The sequence below is a fragment of the Peromyscus californicus genome, unplaced genomic scaffold (genome assembly GCF_007827085.1).
Source record: "Peromyscus californicus insignis strain IS unplaced genomic scaffold, ASM782708v3 Scaffold_8__1_contigs__length_139910024, whole genome shotgun sequence".
In the NCBI taxonomy this organism is placed as follows: domain Eukaryota; kingdom Metazoa; phylum Chordata; class Mammalia; order Rodentia; family Cricetidae; genus Peromyscus; species Peromyscus californicus.
This window is the reverse complement of record NW_026294606.1, coordinates 132,601,778-132,609,736: the sequence shown is the minus strand read 5'-3', so window position 1 is coordinate 132,609,736 and position 7,959 is coordinate 132,601,778. Positions and strand designations below refer to the sequence as shown.

Sequence of the window (7,959 nt, the reverse complement as noted above, 5' to 3'; positions counted from 1 at the left end):
ACTTCTAAGGGAGTGGTTGCCCACCACCATTTCTCATTGGCTGCCCTCAGGTGGGGACATTTTTATGGTCAGTTACCCTGGAACCAGGGTTGGAACATTCTATAGTCTGGCAGTCATTACCTCGTGACTACCTTGTGACTCTGTACTTTTACACTTCCTGGTTTCTGGAATCTGGACTGACTTGTTTCAGTAACTATTGGCCTATTCCTAGAAGGAGAAATCTTAGGCCTTAGTTTTTGGGTGAAAGCATTTTGGTCTTATTTCTAAGATGGCTCATTTTGGTCTCACACCAGGCTTTGCCCTTATTTGGTTATTACCTGTGGGGGGGGGGTTGGCCCAGGCTACACGTAGTTCCCCTTGTTTCAAGAGGCAGGAACTGAGGCCTAGTTCTTTTTTTTTTTTTCCCAAGGAACAGTTGTGAGCTGCCCTGTGGGTGCTGAAGGCCTAGTTCTTAACTGAGTTATTAGGAGCCTGTCATGGTATTTGCTGGTCTTCTCAACAAGTTACACATTTCCATTGTACATAAAGCAAACAAGGTGCACACTATTATACATCCTTCCAAAGACACCTTACACATCATCCTATATGTGAAGGGCCCAAAACAGCTTGACCACACAGCAGCCATGACAGGCTTAGGGGCCTAGACACAGCTTCTGTGACAGGCTTACTGGCAGGCAACACCCAGATCCAGGAAAAACCTTAAGCTGATACCACCCAGGGATCTACCCAGTGGTGAGGAAGTACCTGACGTCCCAAACATTCCAACCATTAGATAAGGTGGCCAGATGTCCTTGAGTCTAGCACACACCTATTTTTGTTTTACCGATCACCCCTAGACAATTGTCAGCCAATCAGGGTCCTGGACCCTGGATATCGCCTCACCCCAACCTCTGCTCTGATAAAAACTCTGCCCTAGCTGAGCTCAGGGCTCTCTGCTCTCACCGCTGTGTGGGACAGACAGAGGGACCAGTCTCTGGAGCTTGAAATAAAGGCTCTTTGCTTTTACATATGGGATTCAGTCTCTGTGGTGGTCTTTTGGGGTCTCCGAGATTTGGGCATAACACTGTACACTTTGCTTTCACTATGAATACAACATACTTTATACATCATTTTACACCAAAATGGTCACAGTGTTCCATACTTTATTTAACCTGTCCCTTATTAACAGAAAATTGGGCCATCAGTGGTTGCACAGGCCTTTAAGCCCAGCACTTGGGAGGCAGTGACAAGTGGATCTCTGTGAGTTTGAGGCCAGCCTGGTTTATAAAGTGAGTTTCCGGACAGCCAAGGCTACACAGGGAAACCCTGTCTTAAGAAAACCAAAAAGAACAAAAAGAAAGAAAGAAAAAGAAATCTTAAAAAAAAAAACTCACTCGGGAGGCAGAGCCAGGCGGATCTCTGTGAGTTCGAGGCCAGCCTGGGCTACCAAGTGAGTTCCAGGAGAGGCGCAAAGCTACACAGAGAAACCCTGTCTCGAAAAACCAAAAAAAAAAAAAAAAAAAAAAAAAAAAAAAAATAAAGAAAATTGGTGATATGGTAGTTTGATGAGAATGGCCCGATAAGTTCAATGTTTGAATGCTTGCACAATCCCCAGTTGGTGGACTATTTAGGATTAGGAGGTGTGGCCTTGTTGGAGAAGATGTGTCACTGAGGGTGAGCTTTGAGTTTCAAAAGTCCACACCAGGACAAGTCTGTCTGTCTGTCTGTCTCTGTCTCTCTCTTTCTCTCTCTCTGCCTGCTTCCTATAATAATATGTAAGCTCTCAGCTACTGCTCCAGGGCCATGCCTGCCTGGCTGCTGCCATGCTCCCTGCCATGATGATCATGGACTCACCCTCTGAAACTGTAAGCAAGACCCCAATTAAATGCTTTCTTTTATAAATTGCCTTGGTCACAGTGTCTCTCCCCACAACAGAACTGTAACTGAGACATGGGGCCAGCAGGATGAGTCAGTGGATAAAGGCGCTTGCTGCCAAGCCTGGTGCCCTCAGCTTGTTCTTCTGTTGCCGTGATAAAACACTGACCAACACCAACCTAGGGAGGGAAGTGTCTGCTTGTCTTAGAGTTTACAGTTTGTCATCTAGGGAAGCCAAAATGGGAAATCTTGGAGACCACAGAGGAATGCCGCCTACTAACTCAATCTCAATCCCATCATTTACCTATCTTTCTTTTTAGTTGTTTGTTTTGTTTTGCTTTGTTTTGTTTTTTTCGAGACAGGGTTTCTCTGTAATTTTTTGTGCCTGTCCTGGATCTTGCTCTGTAGACCAGGCTGGCCTGGAACTCACAGAGATCCACCTGACTCTGCTCCCAAGTGCTGGGATAAAAGGCATGTGCCACCACTGCCCGGCTTATCTATCTTTCTTATACAGACCAGGCACATCTGCCTAGAGGTAGATGGTACTGCCCAAAGTGGGCTGGGTCCTCCTACATCAATGAACAATTGAGGAATTGCCCATAGACACCCCCATGGACCAATCTGATGAAAACAGTGCCTCAGTTGAGGTTCCCTCTTCCAAGATGTATCAAGTTGACAACAGTCGAGTTAGTCATCACACCTGAAAAACCTGCGTTTGAGCTTCAGAACACACTGTGGGAGGAGAGACAACCCCTGTGGATTGTCCTTTGACCTCCACACATGCACCATGGCACATCGCTCACATAAACAAACAAATAAATATAAAAAATTAATGTAATGTTTTCCCATTACAAATATTACAACAAAATAACCTCATGTATACATCATGTAGTGTGTATTTGATATACATATCGATAGGATGAAGTCTGTATGTGTGTAGAATGAACTCTAAGAAAAAGACCTGCCATGTTAAAGAGTATGTTTACCTGTAGTTTTTGTGATGATTCATAAATTCTTGTCAATAGAAGTTAAACTATTTTATTTTCTAATAAATAGCATATCTGAACATTCTTTTTAAAAAATTTTTTTTGAGGACTAATAACAGACTGAAGGCTCAGCCAGCCCAAGTGCCCCTAAATGCACCCAGGGATCCTTGGCATACCACCTTTTTTTAGTGATAAGCTGCATACAGAAGGAGACCTCAGAGAGGATTCTTTTGGTCTCCATGGCAACACTTACCTACTTAGAAGCCTCAAATTATTGTTCCTAGGTTACAAGAGTAAAATCTCAGGATGAAAACATTCTTCCCACTCCGTGTTTTAAATAGGGAAGCGGTCAGGAAGCTCTGTGTAGGAACACAGTGGTACCCACTCTGCTGCAGTGCTTCGGGGTCGCTCACCTAGGATTAGCGTGTTTGCGGTTTGTTTCCTGGTGTCTGAGGCTGCCTTCAGTTAGTCCCTTTGCCAAAGAGACTTTTTGTTTTCCTTCCTGACAAAATACATAGAAGGTGTAGGGAGGAGGGAGGTATTGTGAGTTTGCCTTTAATCATTAGCTTTTCCTTAAGCACAGAACTTGGTTTCTGTCATGACACCTTGTTTCTTAGGTGTGTTTTTAGTTTATTTTACAGTTAATTGTTTTCTAATGGACTGTTTTCCAAAGACAAAAAAAAAAAAAAATCTGTCTAGTCTGATTTTCTATTTCACTATTAATCAGGAAACATGACCTCAGCTGACCTACCGGAAACCTCCATGAAGCCTAGGTAAACACGTGCATTCCTGCTGTTATCACTCAAAGGGGGCTCTTTGGTTTCTTTTCTATGGCTGGATAAAACACCATGACAAGTCTATTTTAGGCTTACAGTCCCAGAAGGTTAGAGCTCCTGAGGTCTGAGAGCAGGCATGGTAGCAGGAATAGCTGAGGGCTAAGAGCTCACATCTCAAACCACAAACAGGAAGCAGAAAGAATGCACTGGACACAGCTCAAAGCCCACCCCTAGTGATACAGCTTCCTTTAGTAAGACCACACCTCCTAAACCTATGCAAACAGTGTCACCAACTGGGGACCTATTATTCAGATCCCCAGGAACTTGGGGGGACAAACTACCGTGTGTGTGTGTGTGTGTGTGTGTGTGTGTGTGTGTGTGTGTGTGTGTGTAAGGGCAGGTGCAAGTGTGTCGCAGAGTGAATGAGGAGGTCAGAGGACAGCCTTGGGTATCAGTCCTCACGTCCCACCTTGAGAAAAGATCTTTGTTGTTTTCCTCTGGCATATGCCAGGCCAGCTGGCTTGTGAGCTTCTAGGGATTCCCTAGCTCCATCTCAAATCTCCCCACGGGACACTGGGATTACAGACACTAGTGCTATGTATCCAGCTTTTTTTTTTTTCTTAAAGCTTTTACTTTGAAACATCATGGGAAAAAAGTTACAATTACACGTGGAGAAGAAGTACACACGACCACAGAAGGAAAACAACACAATTGGAAGCTGTCTTAGGGTTTCTAGTGCTGCAATAAACACCATGACCAAACAGCAAGCTCGGGAGGAAAGGGTTTATTTACACATCCACACTGCTCTTCATCACCAAAGGAAGTCAGGACAGGAACTCAAACAGCGCAGGAACCTGGAGGCAGGAGCTGGTGCAGAGGCCATGGAGGGGTGCTGCTTTCTGGCTTGCTCCCCCTGGCTTGTTTAGTCTGCTTTCTTATAGAATCAGAACCCAGGACCACCAGCCCAGGGGTGGTACCACCCACCATGAGCTGGGCTCCCCTATTGATCACTGATTGAGAAAATACCTTATAGCTGGATCTCATGGAGGCATTTTCTCAGTTGAGGCTCCTTCCTCTCTGATGACTCCAGTTTGTGTCAAGTTGGCATAAAACCAGCCAGTACAGAAGCACTGATGCCTGTCGGCTAGCTCTGAAGCTGAAGTTGGTCCAAGGGCTTAAAGCATGGGTTAGTAATCCTTTCCTTCTTCCTCAACCCTCTCCTCCAACAGAATCCACACCAGCCTCCTCATCCTTCTCCAGCGCAGCCATGTCCTCATGGACCTCAGAGATCTTCCCCTCCTCCATACCCTCATCCACATGCCAGTGCACAAAGCATGCTTGGTATACATCAGATCAAACTTGTGATCTAGGCGAGCCCAGGCCTCAGCAATGGCTGTGGTGTTGCTCAGCATGCACACAGCTCTCTGGACCTTGACCAGGTCTCCACCAGGTACCACAATGAGAGGCTGGTAATTAATGCCAACCTTAAAGCCAATGAGGCAGAAGTTCACACACTGGATGCTGTGCTTTGTCTTGATGGTGGCAATAGCAGCATTGACATCTTTGGGAACCACATCACCACGATACAACAGGCAACAAACCATGTATCTACCATGGCGGGAGTGACATTTCACTATCTGGTTGGCTGGCTCAAAACAGGCATGATGATCTCTGCTACAGAAAGCTGCTCCTGGTAGGCTTTCTCAGCAGTGTTGACAGGGGCATATGTGGCCAGAGGGAAGTGGATGTGAGGGTATCCAGGTTGGTCTGGAATTCGGTCAGATCTAAATTCAGGGTCCCATCAAATCTGAGGAAAGCAGTGATGGAAGACACCATCTCACTAATAAAGCTAAGGTTAGTGTAGGTTGGGTGCTCAATGCCAAGGTTTCTACAACAGATGTCATAGATGGCTTCATTGTCTACTATGAAAGCATAATCAGAGTTCTCCAGGGTGCTATTGGTGATGAGGATGGAATTGTAGGTCTCAACCACAGTAGTGGAAACCTGAGGTCTGGGTAAATAGAGAACTCCAGCTTGGACTTCTTTCTGTAATCAACAGAGAGCCGCTCCATCAGCAGGGAGGTGAATCGTGAGTCTGTTTTCCCCACCAAAGCTGTGGAAGACACTGAAGAAGGTGTTAAAAGAGTCCTCTCCTCCCCTAATGGTCTTGTCACTTGGCATCTGGCCATCTGCTGGATGTTCCAGGCAGTAGAGCTCCCAGCAGACAGTGCTGATTTGGACAAGAGCCTGGCCACTGTGGACGGAGATGCACTCATGCGTGGTAGCCGTGGGTAAGAAGGCAAATGTGACAGAAGCAGACACTGGGTCCCAGCTCCTGTTCCCGATAGCCAAGAGTTGAGGTAAGTAACAATCTTATCCAGCTTTTGTGTGGTTGCTGGGGATTCTAACTCAGGTCTTCAAGCATGCACGGCAAGGGTGTTTATCCACTGAGTCATTTTTTACCCCAGCCTGGTAAAAGTCCCCCTAAGATGTCCTTTAAAAATATCCTGCGTGCACTAGGCACTCACTATGTAGACCAGGCTGGCCTCCGACTCAGAGGTTCACCTGCCTTTGCCTCCTGAGTGGGATTAAAGGTGCATGTCTCTGTGCTGGGCTCTATTTGCTGTTATTGTACAAAATTCATCTTTGAATTGTGGATAACTCAGTAATTTCTGCTAAAGGAAAGTGGAAAAATAAAAACAAAAGGAATCTACTACATGAAAATAGCATAAACCTGTTATTTGCTGTGCTTCAGAACAAAAATCCCAATGTGTAAATCATGCATTTCACGTGTGGTAGCATTATGAAACATGACTATAGACAGTGCCTCCCTATGCAGTCAGCACACCCACACATCTTTTCAAAGCTCTCCAGGTACACACATGGAGTCAAAACTCGAACTATAGCCAATGAATTATTTACAACCATAACAATCACTTTAAAAACTAGTAATAACCACTTCAACCAATTGTTCAATGGAGCTTAGGACAAAAGACTGTTCCCCTGGTTCAGTTCCATGGTCAGTAGCTTTCTGTTTCCTATGATTTCCTTCACTGCCTAAGCTTGGCTGTCCTAGAACTTGCTCTGTAGACCAAGCTGGACTTGAACTCAGAGATCTTTGTGCCTCTGTTTCCTGAGTACTGAGATTAGAGGTGTGTACCACCACACCTGGACCTAAGATGTTCTTTGATTCCTTTCACAAGTTGGAAGCTTAGCTGGGTGGGATCTGGCCCTGAGGTCTCCACTACATTTATTTTATTTAACACCAGTTTTTCCTTTAATCTGTTTATCTCCTTGAACACAGGATTTAGATCCATTCTACTTCCTGATACTCCCCTTTCTCCTCAAATTGTACATTTTGTATTTTTCCTTGCTCAGCTTGCTCCTTTTCATTATAGATCTTCATAAGAGTGAAAGCTAATAACCATACAACAAACTCAATACTAGGCTTTTTTGAGATTTCCTCTGCCAATGGAATTAATCTAAAACTCTTCACTTTAGCCTCAGGCAGACTTTTCAGACAAGGGCAAAAGGCAGCCACATTTTTCACCAAATTATCACAACACTGTTTGCTAGGCTATATACTAACATTCTTCTCCTCTGAGACATCTTAAATCAGGACCCCACAGTTCAAATCACCCTTAGCTCAACTATCTTCCATGTTTCTACTAGGATGGCCCATTAAGCCCCACTTAAAGCATTCAACTGACTTTCTAATCCATAGTCTCAAGGTCCATATTCCTTCAAACAAAAGCGTGGTCAGGCCTATCGTAGAAATACCACAGTCCCTGGTACCAGCTTCTGTCTTAGTTAGGGTTTCTATTGCTGTGAAGAGACACCATGACCATGGCAACTCTCATAAAGGAAAACATTTAATTGGAGCTGGCTTACAGTTTCAGAGGTTTAGTCCGTTATCATCATGGCAGAACATGGTGGTGTGTAGGCAGACATGGTGCTGGAGAAGGATCTAAAAGTTCTACATTTTGATCTGCGGGCAACAGAAAGAGACTGTGTGTCACACTGGGCATAGCTTGAGCATATGAGACTCAAAGCCCACCTTCACAGTGATACACTTCCTCCAACAGGGTCACACCTCTTAATAGTGCCACTCCCTATGGGCGAAACATTAAAACACATGAGTCTATGGGTGCCATAGCTACTCAAACCACCACAGTAATGCTGCTATAAGAATTTTAAAATGGGCTTAACACAGAGCTAAATGACCATTTGATCAGTGTTCAAGAGAAAAACCTGGCAGGCAAGTTTTAAATCTTGGCAGCTGCTGGGAGGATGGCAATGAGAGAAAGGGAGAAAGCCATGTCTTTTGAATTAAGGTCCGAGAA

General features: G+C 44.8%; 1 pseudogene; it reads right to left on the bottom strand.

Annotated features, from left to right (window-relative positions):
* Positions 1-4,411: 4,411 nt before the first annotated feature.
* Positions 4,412-7,959, bottom strand: LOC128104334 (tubulin alpha chain-like; annotated as a pseudogene).